At 44.8% G+C, this 16,277-nt stretch overlaps 1 protein-coding gene across 1 annotated transcript in view; it reads left to right on the forward strand.

The window, feature by feature from the left end:
• The window catches only part of CNTNAP2 (contactin associated protein 2), a 2,242,274-nt gene that overhangs the window by 2,072,556 nt on the left and 153,441 nt on the right, over positions 1-16,277 (forward strand). The window lies entirely within an intron of this gene.

A 16,277-nucleotide genomic window follows, 5' to 3' on the forward strand; every position in this document is an offset into this window, starting at 1 on the left:
CCTCCTGATCTGCCCCTTCCCACAACGTGCCCTGCTTATAGCCTTTCCAATTTCAGCTGATGGCAACTCCATCCTTCCAGCTGGTCAGGATTAAAACCTTGGACTATCACTAGAACATCACTCACTGGTTCTCACACCTCACATCTGGTTTTTCAGAACCTCATGCTGGTTCTACCCTGAAAACATCCAAATTCTGACCAGCCTCCCACCTTGCACATCTGCTGCTCGGGCTCCAGACTCCATCCTGTTCCGCAGAGGCCTCCAGACGGGGCTCCAAGCTTCCTCCCTTGCCCTTGCAGGCGCGTCTCTGACATCACTACGCCATCTGTTTAAAATACGAGTTCTCTGCTCAACACCCACTGAAAGTCCTCGTTTCTCTGAGGACAAGCCAAAGTCTTTCCAGTGACCTGCAGGACCCCACAGGAACCAGCCCCCGACCCTCCCCTTTTCATGCTACTTGAACCTCGCTGGCTTCATGCCAGGAATTCTCCCACCTTGGCTGCTCTGTCTGCCTGAGTCTTCTTTCCCTGGGTATCTGCAGGGCTAACCCCTCAAATCCATCGAGTCTTCACTGAATCTCCTTTTCTCAATGAGGCTACCCTGACCGCCTTATTTAGGGTTGCAATCTGACTCTTACGCCAGATCTCTTATTGGGCTCTAATTTGAGGGAAAAGACTTCGCATTTATCCCCTCCTACCATATTACATCATTTACTTTTTCTCTGTGTCTATACTAGGAAGGAAATGATATGAGGGTTAGGATTTGGGGCTTTTTGTTCACTGATGTATCCTAAGTACCTAGAACAGTCCATTCAAGGCACCTTATGGGCACTTAACAAAGGTTTCTTGAATGAATAAATGGACCTGTGATGTGACTACAGATTCCTTCCCACACGATACGCTCGGATGCCCCTTTCCTCCCACCCAGCGAGTGCCAGGCGTTCTGCAGCAACACTGCTCCATCATCCTCTTTTCTCTGCCCCTGCAGATTGACATCTTCAGTTCCCTGGCCACCAGCTTGTGGTTGGGTTCAGCTAGCAAGACGCTGCAGGAAAACACAGGGGGAGGCACAAGAGACCAGGGTCTGTCCTGTCCTCACCTCTATCCTGCTTCTTCCCAAAGTGCTGGGATTACAAGAGTGAGCCACCACACCCGGCCTCATTTTACTTATTGTAGCCACAGGTTCAAATATAGCCATATTTTTTTTCTGCCCTGTTTATAGTCAGAGTCTCACTCTATCATACAGACTGGAGTGCAGTCATGCAATCACAGCTCACTGCAATCTTGAACTCCTAGGCTCAAGCAATCCTCCTGCCTCAGCCTCCAAAGTGCTGAGATGACAGGTGTGTGCCACCATGCTCAGCCCTTATTTATTTTTTAACCCTTGTTCTATTATTACCTCACTCTCTGCAAAGACTTCTAGAACCAACTACTTGGAGTTAGGCCAAACTTTACAGCTCAAGGGCACAGTCCTCCATAAGACTGGTCTCACTTCAAATCCCAGCTGCAAGCCCAGGGGTCTCCAGGAGACCCTCATTTACAAGCTTCTGGCTACAAATTCAGAGGTTCCCTCTACTCCCTCAGGTCAATAATTTGCTAGAATGATTTGCAGAACTCAGGAAAGCACTACACGTATGATCAAGTTTTATTATAAAGGATACAATTCAGACCAGTCAAAGGGATAGATGCAGGGGGCAAGATCTGTCCCAAATGCAAAGCTTCTTTGTCCTCAGGACACATTACCTTCCCTGCACATCAGTATGTGACAATGCCCAGAGTATTTACAAACCAGGGACATTTACTGAGCTTCAGTGTCCAAAGTTTTGTAGGGGTTTCATTACATAGACATGGTTGATTGAATCATTGGCCACAAAGACGAACTCAATCCCCAGTCCCTCTCCCTTATCTGGGGCTTGGGCTCAATGCTCCCAACTCTAATTGTATGTTTGATGAAAGGAAGGGAGAAGGAAAACAGAAAAGCCCTCCTCCTTACATGAATGCCCTTCTCTCCTTGGTTCTCATCACTACTCTTCTAGCTAGCTTTCTCTTGGCCCAAAGTACACAGATGGTGGCTCCAGCAGGTTCTCTATTCCTGGACATGTTCAGTTCTAAGCAGCAGCCTCAGGCATTGGTGATCCTATCGCATGAACTAGTCACATGTTCTATCTAAATGCCAGGGGCATGATTACTTTACATTGCTTGGAGGAGTGTGCAGCCTTGCCTCATTCTGCAGAAGTCCCCAGCCACACTGTAGCCCCAATTTCATATATGTACCACAGCCACCAACACAGGAGCCTATAGGGTACGGTCAGAATCCATCTTCTCTACCTCTTGAGTTCAGATAACCAAGCAAAGTTCTCCTCCAGGCCATGTTCATGTTCTCTCTGTCTTCAATACACTTTCTCCTATATGTGACGGGTACTCCTGATTAGTTTAGCAGGCCCTGTCGTTGAGCAGACATCCAACTTGGGAATTAAACGTCAGTTTCTTCCTACTTTTAGGCCCAGAATCACCCTACTCTTGCCCAATGTCTTTGAACTGTTTCTTCATCCAGATCTTTTCATCCCTTAATACATTATTTCTCTCAAGAAGAATCTCATTATCTCAAGGAGAGAGATCCTGGGGTCTCTCCAGACACACCGACATGTGCTTGAGTCTCAGCATAGCTACACGTGAACTAATTCGTCAGCCCCTTAGGGTCTTGATCAGATCACCTTAAGCCACAATTTTCACCAACCTTTCCTCTCTGACGGAAATCTAAAGTCCTCCCTGGGATTTCAAGGGTCCTTTCTGCTTCCAGGTGGTTTCTTCTGTGGGTGATCTCTCTAACCCAGAGAATATCCACCCAGAATGAAGCTCAGCACTTTCTTTGGTGCACAAACACACAACCACCTAAAGCATTCACTGAGCAGTAGCCTCTATGGACTATTTCAGGGTTGGGGAGAGGGGTACACAGCACATTAACAAATCACTGCAAGTCATAGAGTAGATATTCACGCCCTCAATAGTTCCTTTACCCATCCTTCCATAGAGACTTCGCATAGCTCTTCACACCAGGCAGCGTCAGGCTTTCTGCTTTCACCCCAGGCAGTGCCAGGATTTTGATTTCTCCTGATTCATGCTCCCTGCCTCCCCACCTGCTTCTTCACCCATCTCCAGGTCTCCCCCACTATTGTGTACAATAACAAGCTGAATCTTCCCAGAACAGAGTCCAAGCTTGCTGGCCCAGAGTAGTCAGGTGCTCAATAGATGCAAAAACTTGGATTTGACCCCCTTATAAAGGAGTTGTGGTTACAAATAACAACATCAACAAGAATTTGGGGGTGATCCTATGCCAGAATAACAGAGATATATAGATAGATAGATAGATAGATAGATAGATAGATATTGATTGATTGATAGATAAAAAACTGTAACTTTAGTTTTGTATAGATCAATCCAAAATTTGCACCCTGGCATTCGAAGCCCTCCACAATCTATCTTTCATTTACCTTCTATTGTCTTCTACCATTTTTTTCCAAAACACATCCTAAAGATCAATGAGGCTAGTGACCTCAACACCCTTAGAGAAAATTGGTTTATTATTCCTCCTTTAAAATGCCTCCACTCTGCCAATCTACTGAACCGTGATGACAGTTATTCTCCATATTACATATTTTAGAATTGGGGGTAACATTTTACATTTAATTTTAGTATATTGTCTTAGAATATTATTCCCTCATTGTTTCACATCATGTTTTCCAAACAAGAATCTAAAGTGCCTTGAGCCCTTTATGACATCTGAATGTCTAATGATATCTAATGACATCTGCATGTCATTAGCTGGACTCCAGTCCCAGTGCTCAAGGTGGCTGGACCTCAAAACTACATGGAAGCCCTGGCATAATGTTAGGAGGTGTCATCAAGATGATTTGAGTCTTACACGGAGGTCTCTGTCTTCCCACAAGGGGTCTGTACACCCCACCCCCAGCAGCTAGGTTACCCTGTGACAGTCATTCATCTGTGCCCTGGGTGACCCATGGGATGATTGTACTACTGGGCAGGTGTAACTTCAGGAGTGCACACAACAGACATCCCCAGCTGACATGACAACCTACTCACTTCCCAAGATTTGACTAATCATATATAATCATCCCGCAATATCCTCAGGGTAGTGGTTTCAGGACCCCCAAGTATACCGAACCTCATGCACACTCAAATCTGGCAGTCAGCTCTGAGGAACCTGCATCTAGCAAGGGCCGACTTTGCATACGCGCAGCTCCTGCATCCCAAGGATACTGTTTTTTTGATCCGCATTTGGTTGGAAAAAAATCCACATGTAAGCGGTGCAGTTCAAACCCGTGTTGTTCAAGGGTGAACTACATTTCTGTGAGGGGCTCATCTTCAAATAAAGTCCTTGTTTCTGTACCAGTTACAGCAGAGGCCCTGCTTTGAGAATTTAATGGTCAGAGTAGCCACCCACTTCAAAACTGGCCAGTCCCACCCTTGGCAAGTAGACGATGTGACATCAACGGCCACTTACCGCACCAGGCTAATACAGTTATCCTGGTTGTAGTTTCATTTTACTGAAGGCCTGTTGAAGTGCTCCCCACACAACTCACCCAGGAATTCACCAGGAACCAAATTTAAACAAATCAAACCCTGAAAACGTGCTCAACAAATCAAGATTGCAGAAGGGAATAAAGACTAAAATAAGAAAGTCCTCAATCATATTTGTCATGTCTCCATCATTTCTCACAATTATTCTCATTCAAAGTTCTTTATTCCTTTCACTTATTTAATTAAAAACTTAGGCCGGGCACGTTGGCTCACGCCTATAATCCCAGCACTTTGGGAGGCCGAGGTGGGCAGATCACGAGGTCAGGAGATCGAGACCATCCAGGATGACACGGTGAAACCCTGTCTCAACTAAAAATACAAAAAATTAGCCAGGCATGGTGGCAGGCACCTGTAGTCTCAGCTACTCAAGAGACTGAGGCAGGAGAATCGCTTGAACCCAGGAGGTAGATGTTGTAGTCAGCCGAGATCGTGCCTGGGCAACAGAGCAAGACTCCATCTCAAAAAAAAACCAAAAAACTTAACCGTAACATTATTCAATTTAAGCAGCATCATATTTGTTAATATCTATTTTCAAAAGTGACTCTTCCTAGTTTTATTGTTTTCTTCCTCCCTTTTCCACCCATTTGTTTGTTTTTCCTCCTCCTGGAAAGTCATGTTCTAAGTTATCAAAATGTGTTTTTCCTCGAGCTCTTCAGGGAAAACATGCCATATAAAATTAATTAATTCATGCTTATTTTATGTAAATTATTATCACTATCTGTAATGGTTAAAGTTGATTGTTACTAAAGTGATTCTAAATATGAAAGTGTATGAAAACCATGAACTATTCTCATACTACATCTCAAGGACATTTGAAATTTCTAGTTAATTTCTAGTAAATTTCAAATTTATCAGAAAACTAGTTCAGATATCATTTTTAATGCTTTACAATCATCTCCTGAACTTTCATTTGCAAGTCAAAGTCACAAAACTAAAAGCTAAATATTTTCTGACCAGATTCTCTGAAATAATTATATAGTGCTTGCGCCATTGTGCTATAAATATCTTTGAAATCAATGCTATTAAAGAAATGCTATATCAGCTGTGAAATGAGAATTTCTCCTCCTATTCACTGATGTTTATAAAAATTTTATGAATTTATTGATAGAAAATCCGTTTGCTCAGTTTCTTTTTAAACATCTTATGCTTTAAATAATATTCAGTGTTTTTCCAGTAGGTGGAGTATTAGTCTAGAGAAAGTAGATCACTATGTGAAAGCTAATTTTTTCTTCCTACTATTTTGAAAAATTTTTGATATAAAACATAAATCACCTAATAGGTTCACTAATTATTTTAATTGCATCAATATGGTATGATTTCAATTACTCTAGACCTTAAGAGGCAGATATATTTTACTGATTACATTACCATAATAACAATGGCATAATGACAATAGCAATAAGTACTTATTATACCTCTCATTTTAAAATTGCTTATCAAGCCATTAGTGAAACCTCCTGACATCTCTGAAACAGAAATTATACAACAAAGAAAGATCTGTCTCTTAAATCCTTTCTCTCTCAAGCCTTAAGCGTTTCTGGGAAACAGTGTTCCTTCTGAGCTGAATATTGTTTCAAGGCTGATGCTACCACTTCCAGTCCAAGAATCTGAGACGATCACTACCTCTCCCTGGGATTCTGCTTCCCCTTCTATGTTTGTGAAAAGATGGTGATAAACTACCTCTCTGAGGCCCCTCCCTACCTGAAAATTGCCAACTGAACCTGAAATTGACAGTCTTATGGTTGAATGTCGGCAGCCAAGTCTGCCGAGATATTTCGGTACATATGGCAAAGATGGCCCTTGTTACATGGTCTGGATCTCAAAATTGAAAGTGATAGAATGATGCCTTTCCAGGGCAGGTGGACACTTCCTCCCACCCTCCATCCATCACCAAAATTGGTCGAAGTTGAATAGTGCCCTGAAAACGCACCTTCAAATGGTACCCTTGAGTTGGATCTTAACAATGATTCTGCTCAATGCCCCAGAGACCTGGGAAAATCCTATTCCTTAGGGCCATAGTAGCAGAACATCTTGAAAGAAACCTCACACAGCTGGTTCAACCTCCTCTTTTACAAATGAGGACACTGAAGTCCAAGAAGGCTTCCTAACTTGATAAACATCCATTTAACACGTGGCAGAGCCAGGACCCATCTCCTGACCCCATTCTCACTCCCCCAGGCCTCCCCTCCTCTCTTACACTGGAAGTCTAGAAGCTGCTTTGCAAAGGGTCCCTGAATGACCTTCCATAGAGGACAGTGCCTTACCGAGAAGAGGTAACACGTACTGAAACCAGCCGCTTTTCTCTTTTTGCATTCTCACAGCCAGGTGATTCGGGTTTGGTGAGAGCCCCAGCTCCCATGTGCAAGATGTTTTCTGTGCTAGAAAGACTTAGGCACAGTGGATTCACCTGGATCTCTTCTAACTTTGCGGCCAGTTTTCTTTCTTGCTCTTGGACTAGAGAGCCCCCAGAGTAGGCTTAGGAAAAGGGGGCTCAGGAGACAAATCGGTGTGCTTTGGCCCTAGGCTAGGCCACCTCTGTCCTTGCCAACATTTAATTAATTAATTAATTATTGAGTGAAAGTCCTCCAACGTGCCTGAGCCCAGCTTGGGACTGGTAATAAAGTGAGTGGTTTACAGAATAATTCCCAGAAGAAGCACAAATTGATCATTGTATTTGGTGAAAGGACAGCAGAAGAGTATTCTGGGCAAGATATAGCTGGTCTAAAGCCCTGAGCACACCTGGGAGTGCACAGTGCATCCCCAGTTGTGAGAGTCAGGTCAGAGCAGAGGGGTAAGGTCTAGGTGAAGGCACTGTGTTCTCATCTCTCCACTCTACAAAGACGTCCCCTTCCCCTCTGATCTCCCCAGGGCCATTTAATCTCTCCCAAAGAGGCAAAGGCTCCCTGACTTATCCAACTGCAGTTACCTGCAGGATTCAGTTAACTTTCCCTTCATAAAGGCATCTGCCATGAAATACACCAGGCACCTCCAGGACCGGCATGCATCGCTAACCCAGTGACAAAAGCATGGCTGTTGCTCGTTTATTCCAGAGTTCTGTTAGGGGAGAGTGTTTCTTGGCCTCTTTCTTCTTCTTAAGTATCTCTATAAGTCAGCAGGATTTATAAGTAGCTCAACCAAAAACAAGTTAAGGTAGACAACGTGACCTCTACATGGGTCAGTCTCCCAAATGATGTCCTCTCATCTGCACCCATCGCTGTTTTTGGGATTGGAGGAATGGCCGCAGGGCTTGGCAATGTAGGCTGGGAGGGGGCTGACCCTGACCCTGCTGACCCTCACCCTGGTGGGTTTGTGGCTCTCAGCAATGTGGTCCCAAGAACAAGTTGCACTGAAATCAAGACTCTCAGAGCAGGGACAAGTGTCTCTTGCATAAAAATTCAGAGTCCCAGATTAATGATCAGTCTCCCCATCGATGTGGTGTGCGAGGATGGAGCCAAGCTCACTCACTCAAACCCGATGGCCATAAAATGCTATGAGGGCTTCAGTCTACTGAGTCATTCACAGAGATTCCTCCATCTACAAACAGAAGTTCTAATGGAAGTAAAAGCTAGGAATCCATACCTTAAACACACACACACACACATATACACACACAGATTTACATACCGATACATACACCAACATGGCTCAGCCAGTGCTGACCCACTTAACACATTTAAATGAGCACCTTGCATGTCACAGGCCTTTTTCATGTGGATCATAAATTAACTGGAAGGTTTATTAGATAACACTACAGAGAAAAATAGCTGAAAGTCCAGAGGTGAGGTGTTAGCCACGGGGCTCTGACAACCAGGTGTACTTCCGCTCCACCTGCTGAGCCCCACTGATCAGTGTTTAACCAGCGTGTGTTATGCCAGGCTGCTGGGGCAGGAGTGGTAACTGAGGCAGCATCCTTGAACCCACACGGTTACAGTCTCACCAAGGGAGGATCAGGAACAGAGCTGCAACCCTGGACTAGTGGGAGAGCCACACCTAACCCTACTTCTTTCTCTCCCACGCATTTACATTTGCTCCATGTCCTCTCCATTGTCAGGAAAAAAGTGATTCTAGGGTTAGGAAGAGGCAGAAAACATTTAGATGAACGTATCCTTGATACTGGGGTCAAGGCCTGCTCTTTTGTATTTTCAATTGCAAATGACCCTAGGCTTGTGCATACCCTTCATAGAATGGAGATTCTGGTGGGGAAGAAGATATGGTTTCCACTCTTCAAACCCTCTCTTCTTTGAAGTCTGTGGGAATTTCTGGTTTAGAAGGACGGATAGACACAGATAAGGGGTGCAAGTTGAGCTGATAATTGTTTCTCCTACCTAAATTCTGTCTGCATCAGCCTCTTCTTATCTTCAGCCTTGGGCTTCAACTTGGAGTAAAGAAAACATTCATCAGATATGTTCTAGGCTGGGCATGGTGGCCTACAATACCAGGATGTTGGGAGGTTGAGGGGGCAGGATCACTTGAGCCCAGGAATTTGAGACAAGCCTGGACAACATAGTGAGACCCCATCTCTACTAAAAGTAATTTTAAAAATTAGCCAGGCAGCCAGGTGCGGTGGCTCACACCTGTAATCCCAGCACTTTGGGAGGCTGCGGCAGGCAGATCACGAGCTCAGGAGTTCAAGACCAGCCTGGCCAACATGGTGAAACCCTATCTCTACGAAAAATACAAAAATTATCTGGGCATGATGGCATGTGCCTGTAATCCCACCTACTTGGGAGACTGAGGCAGGAGAACTGCTTGAACCGGGACCTGGGAGGCAGAGGTTGCAGTGAGCCGAGATCACACCATTGAACTCCAGCTTGAGCAACCAGAGCAAAACTCCGTCTTACAAAAAAAAAAAAAAAAAAGCCAGGCATGGTGGTATGCACCTGTGGTCCCAGCTACTCAGGAGGCTAAGGTGGAAGGATCGCTTGAACCTGAGACGTGGAGTCTGCAGTGAGTTGTGACCACGCCAATGCACTCTAGCCTGGCTGACAGAACGAGACCTTGTCTCAAAAAAAAAAGAAAGAAAGAAACTCCTTAGTCATACACCTAAAGCCAATCTCTCCATAATCACTTTATTGGTAATAAAATGATATTTTGAAGAAAAAAGATGATATATTCTAAATTCAATATCGCTGAGCTAATTCCAAGTATTCCCCAAAATTAAGGATTAGGAAAAACGCAAGAAATCCTCGGCCTTTGTCTAGGCCACGGAAAAAGCAGGGTGGCCTTGAAATCGTGTCCTTCATCTCAGGAGGAGGCCCCGCCCCTCCACTGGTCCAGGAGAACCCACGCCGTTTAGGTATTTCTTCTTTAGCTTTTCCACTGCATCCCCAAAGCATAAGTGGCTGATTAAATCCCTTCAAACTCTGCCAATGCAAACTGTGGCTTAAAAATGGAAATGAATGGAAATTGCAAAATAATACCTGAATAGACATTAAAGCTTTCAGCTCCACGTGTAAGACACAAGGTCCTGCCTGAATCAGTATGCTTCTAATGGCTTAATGGTAAATGTTGAACAAATTAGTGTTCCCTCAAGGTTGTCCTGGGGCACATGGAGTCACAGTCTTTAATTTTAATGAGCCTCTATTACACAATCTCTTATCGCCTCTTAACTGCCAGTGAAATGACCACCAGCTAAATGTACAGCAAAATACAATTCTACAAAATAGCTCACTTGGACCCCAAAGAAATTACCTTGAAATTATTACACTTAACCGTGGCAAATGCACCAGGGTTCATTTGAAAAGAGGTGGCCACCTGGCTTACGAGTGAAATCATATAATATGTCATTTCCTTAGGCTTTTCAGGTTGAGCTTTTCTCGCTATATCTGATTTAATGCATTTTCTCTTTTAAATGTAAATACTTTAAATGTAGCTGATCCTCTCCCTCTCCTAATTGAGGTGGCTGGGCTAGTGCAGGAGGCTGTGGCCTGCAGCTCACCGTGTTGTCTCTGGAGTCAGAGTGTCAGCCTTGGTACTTACTCTGTGACTGGACACTTTTTTTTTCTTTCTTTTTTTTTTTTGAGATGGAGTCTCGCTCTGTCGCCCAAGCTGGATCTTGGCTCACTGCAAGCTCCTCCTCCCGGGTTCACGCCATTCTCCTGCCTCAGGCTCCCAAGTAGCTGGCATTACAGGCTCCTGCCACCATGCCCAGCTAATTTTTTGCATTTTTTAGTAGAGACAGGGTTTCACCGTATTGCCAGGATGGTCTCGAACTCCTGACCTCGTGATCCACCCACCTCGGCCTCCCAAAGTGTTGGGACTACAGGCGTGAGCCACCACGCCCGGCCATGACTAGACATTTCATAACATCAAAGATGCAAGATCATACCTATCTAATATCTATTCAATAAGATAATACATATTAAAAGCCCAGCACAAAGCCTTGTACACAGCAGTTGCTCAATACATATTTCTTCCTTTTTCCTGCTACTGAATCCCACCAGCCAAGACCAGAACTATATCTGCAGTTGGACAAAGTTGGGTTTATCCCTTGTTGCAGCGAGGGCTTAGCAGTCTGAGTGAAACAGGAGCTGGAAACCATAGTCGGTTAAAATGGGGTGAAAAACAGAAGCATTAACTGTGGCCAACAGCAACTCTAAGATGTAAGGAAACCCCTGTAGAGTTTCCTAGAGGCCCCCTAGGGCTGAGGGAACCTGTCCAGGAAGCGACAACCTCAGTGGGTGTCTGACCGTAGTGGAGGCAAAGCTGCTCCTGTCGCCTCTGCCAGTCTCCAGCTGGGCCTGAGAGTTAAGTTGAGGTAGGAGAGACTAACAGAGGAAACGCAAGCCGATGTTTACAGGCACGTGAGGGCCTTCGCAGGAACACCAAGATCCAAAAGCAGCCAGGCCTAAGGGCTTATGCAATGGTTGAACAAAAAGCACTAATTGTGAAAAAGTAACTAAATATATGGAGAGGCTAAAGACAACGGTTATTTTAACAAGAGCTTTTTAACTGTCAAAACACTTTTTGTTTGTACCGATTTCTCTTGGCCTCAACTCCCCACCTCGGGAGAGAAGAATGTTCTGTTCTTCCTGGTAGAGGGAGGGCATCTTCCATAGGAAAGTTTCATCTCCTGCTTTCGGGAAGAAAAGGTGAGGTCAGAGTGTCCTTTGTGCATCTGTTGCTTTTCTTTCTTTTTCTTTCTTTCTTTTTTTTTTTTTTTTTTTTTGTTTGTTTTCTTTTTTTTGAGACAGAGTCTCACTCTCTCACCCAGGCAGGAGTGCAGTGGCGCCATCTGGGCTCACTGCAAGCTCCGCCTCCCGGGTTGAAGCCATTCTCCTGCCTCAGCCCCCCAAGTAGCTGGGACCACAGTTGTGTGCCACCATACCCGGCTAATTTTTGTATTTTAGTAGAGATGGGGTTTCACCATGTTGGACAAGCTGGTCTCGAACTCCTGACCTCAGGTGATCCACCCACTTTGGCCTCCCAAAGTGCTGGGATTATAGGTGTGAGCCACTGCACCCGGCCGCATCTGTTGTTTTCTAAGTGCCTTTAGCTCAAAATTGTCTCTATCCCAAGCCAGCATATCTGGAGATGGCATGTTCTGAAGCCCTTCAGGACCTTGCTGGAGAAGGTGTCCCTGCCTGGCAGAGAGCAGAGACTCCTCCTGCTTGGCCACGCTGGAGCTGGTCTGGATTGGCTGGGGGAGCAACAGGCTGGCTGCCCTCTGGAGTGCAGGTGGGGGAGCAGGCAATGGCAACGGTGGTGGGGGTGTGAGTGAGGGGCTACCAGGGCGGCTCAGACACATGTCCAGAGGTCTGTGGACAGGTTGCCATGGCTGAGACGCGAGGGTCACAGAGGGATCTCTTGCAGGCCTGTGACTCGGACAGGCTGCACCTCATGTCCTCGCACCCTGGGCAGAGCCTCTGCTATTCCCCTCCTGGAGCCTGTGCTGGAAATTGCAGTAAGCCCCTTCCTCTTGCGCTGTCCCTCCAGAGCACACTACTGAGAAAGCTTGACGTTGTGCTCACTTTAACAGCAAAAGGCTTTAAGGAATTCCACTGTTTATCATAGAGCTTATATTGAAGGGTGCATTGGGAGCCAGGAAGCAACAAGTGGATTGATAATTGACGCAAAGAGACCCGTATACCTTAGAGAACGACGGGGTGGCTCTAAGAATCAGGAAGGGTTTATTTTAGGAATCAGGCTTATGGTGAGGAGGGTTCAAGGAAGCAGGTGTCTCTTATCAATTGGGTGCGCTCAGAAAAGCACGGCTAATTCAGTTATTGGGCCCCTTAATGCATTTCATCTGGGAGGCAGGAAGAATGGAGAACGCTAACGCTGTTACTGAAGAAATTGCTGGGAGAAAGATATGTTTTGGTTTGCGGTTGTACAAGGTCTTCCCCCCCCGCCCCAAATTTCTTGTATTAGTTTCCCAGTGTTGCTATAACAAATCGCCACAAACTTAAGGACTTAAAACAACATGCATTTACTATCTCACAGTTCCAGAGGCCAGAAGGGCAGTCAGTGCAAACAGCTGAAGTCAATCAGAAAGGCTGGTGCCTTCTGCAGGCTCTGGGAGGAGCATCTGTTTCCTTGCCTTTTTCAGCTTCTAAGAGTCTCTTGCGTTCCTCGGCCCCTTCCTCACATCACTCCAACCTCTGCTTCCGTTGTCACATCTTCTCTCCACTGTGACCCTCTTGCCTCCCTCCTATAAAGACCCTTGTGGGGACCTGAGACCCGCCCAGGGAATCCAGAATTCCCCTGTTATCTTAATCACATCTGCAAAGCCCCTCTTGCCACGGAAAGTGACGCGCTCTCAGGTCCTGAGAATTAGGACGTTATCTTTTGGAGGCATTATTCCGCCCACCATATCTCCATATTCAGACAAAATTGCAGAATGCTCTTGTGCCACACGGTCAGGTCCTGGAGAGCCCTGATCCGAGGTGGCTGTTCTGAATTATGTTCGGCTGGGGGGACAGCACCACCTAATGGTAACACTCGGCAAAGCATCCGCCGTCAGCTGCAGAGCCGCTTTTCCTTTAGGGTCCTCTTCACTTTACCCACCTACCCCACCGTCCCACCCATCCCTTCCGGCCACACCACGCCTTCTTAGGCACGAGGCAGGCAGGAGCAGGCGAGAGAGAAGACGTAAGGACGCCTCGCTCGTGGTAAGATCGGAGACTGATCGGAGAATGCTTTCCTCCATCCCTCCTTTATTAGAGAATTTCCTCAGGCGCTGCAGCTTCATCTTTGTGCATGTTCAAGGCTTTCAGGATATCCTCGTCACTTCTCATATTTTCCTAACTGAGCAGGTAATTTGGATTAGAACTGTACATTATGACCCATTTAGGTTCCTGTTCACTGTTTTGAAATTAATGACTTCATCAATGAGTTAAGGCTAGGAGTGTTCATTATGTTTTTTAGAAAAGTCAAAACCAAGCGGGATCACAGACACGCAAGATGACAGAATCAACAATCAAAAACTTCTGAGTAGGCTATTATTGTGTTACAAAACAAAAGATACAAAAGTGGCCGGGCGCGGTGGCTCACGCCTGTAATCCCAACACTTTGGGAGGCCGAGGCGGGCGGAACACGAGGTCAGGAGATTGAGACCATCCTGGCCAACATAGTGAAACCCCGTCTCTACTAAAAATACAAAAATTAGCCGGGCGTGGTGGCGGCGCCTGTAGTCCCAGCTGCTCGGGAGGCTGAGGCAGGAGAATGGCGGGAACCCGGGAGGCGGAGCTTGCAGTGAGCCAAGATGGCGCCACTGCACTCCAGCCGGGGCGACAGAGCGAGACTCCGTCTCAAAAAAAATAAAAAATAAAACGAAAGAAAAGTTTATATAAATAAATGTAACATTTAGCATTTTGGTTCAAGCCATGAACCACGCAGACATAGGAAGAGAATACACCTACAGAGATCAACCAGGAATTTTATTTTACTATAGCTCAGCAAAGATAATATACAATGGCTGCCGAAAAGCCAAGTCCGTCTGGTCTGGACCCGCAGAAACAATTCAGGGAAAGGAAGGTACCTCCACTGTGTGGGTCACACCACACCTGAGGACGGATTTCCCTTCGGTGCTCACGACTTTAAGAGCGGCATTAACAACTGTTAATGCCAATTATCGAGATCCCACCATGTATCCAGCACTGTATTGGGCCTGAGGACACAGAAATATAAAAACCCAAACATGGAAATTTAATTTATCTTTTAAACTGTGTATCCATAGAATGAAATACTAGTCATCCATGACAAATTATTTTTGTTGTATATTTATTGAGACAGAAGACATTCATAATAGATTGTCAAGTTAAAAAATATACAAAACATAATATGTGTTAGTTGGGTTCCATCCTTTTTTTACTTAAAAAGTTGAAAGAATATACATTAAAAGTTAACATTGATTATCAGTTGGCAGTTTTTTTCTTCAAATCTATTATTTTTTCTATAATGAACATATATTACTTGTATCCATTTTTAAAATTAAGAAAATAGAATTTTGTTGTATATTTATTGACACAGAAAGACATTCATAATAGATCATCAAGTTAAAAAATATACAAAACAATGTGTTACTTGGGTTCCATCCCCTTTTTATTTAAAAAGTTGAAAGAAAATACATTAGAAATTAACATTTATTATCAGCAGTTTTTTCCACAAATCTATATTTTTTGTAATGAACATATTATTTGTATCCATTTTTAAAGTTCTTTAAGAAAATAGAACTTTGTTACAAATTTAGTGTTTTTTTGTTTTTTTGTTTGTTTTGTTTTTGAGACGGAGTCTCGCTCTGTCACCAGGCTGGAGTGCAGTGGTGCAATCTCGGCTCACTGGAACGTCCGCCTCCTGGGTTCAAGCCATTCTCATGCCTCAGTTTCCTGAGTAGATGGATTGGTTAACAATGGCATTTTGCATTTAACCGCTTAAAAGAAAGTGAATAGAAGTGCGGTGGCAGTTACCCATGTGGGCCATCAGATGGCACCAAAGCAGCTAGCTAATATTTAAGAGCAGAAACTGAAGAGCTTTTGCTCCAAAGAAACAACTATATGAGATTTTAAATATTTCAGATTATCTGGACACAATAAGTGGTTTTTTTTGTTTGCTTTGAGACAGGGTCTCACTCTGTCACGTAGGCTGGAGCACAGTGGCATGACCACAGCTCACTGCAGCCTTCACCTCCTGACCTCAAGCTATATCCTCCCACCTCTGCCTCTCGAGTAGCTGGGACTACCGGTGCACACCACCACACCCGGCTACTTCTTAAAATTGTTGGTAGAGATGAGGGTCTCACTATATTGTCCAGGCTGATCTTGTACTCCTGGACTCGAGAGATCCACCCGCTTCAGCCTCCCAAAGTGCTGGGATTACAAGCATGAGCCACTACACCTGGTTTGTTTCGTTAATGATGCATTTGATGTTATAGAAAACTTTTCAAAATGATAGCCAAGCATGCACATGTTTGCTTTAATAGTTTTTGGGGGTGAGGGTGACTTGGAATTTTGTGGCAATACTACTCATGCACAAAAACCTACTGTACCAGTTCTGTGGGCCAAAAAATCTAAAATATTCTTGAGATGTGATGACCCTTTGACTCTTAACCCTGACTGTGCAATGATCTCTAAGTTTCTAGGAAGCAGTTTCAAGATTCTGCTGCAGTCAGTCAATAATGAATGATTATTCATTGTAGTAGCTGGTTCTCAATGTGGTGATAAGATTGGATCACTCGCCTGC

The sequence above is a fragment of the Chlorocebus sabaeus genome, chromosome 21 (genome assembly GCF_047675955.1).
Source record: "Chlorocebus sabaeus isolate Y175 chromosome 21, mChlSab1.0.hap1, whole genome shotgun sequence".
In the NCBI taxonomy this organism is placed as follows: domain Eukaryota; kingdom Metazoa; phylum Chordata; class Mammalia; order Primates; family Cercopithecidae; genus Chlorocebus; species Chlorocebus sabaeus.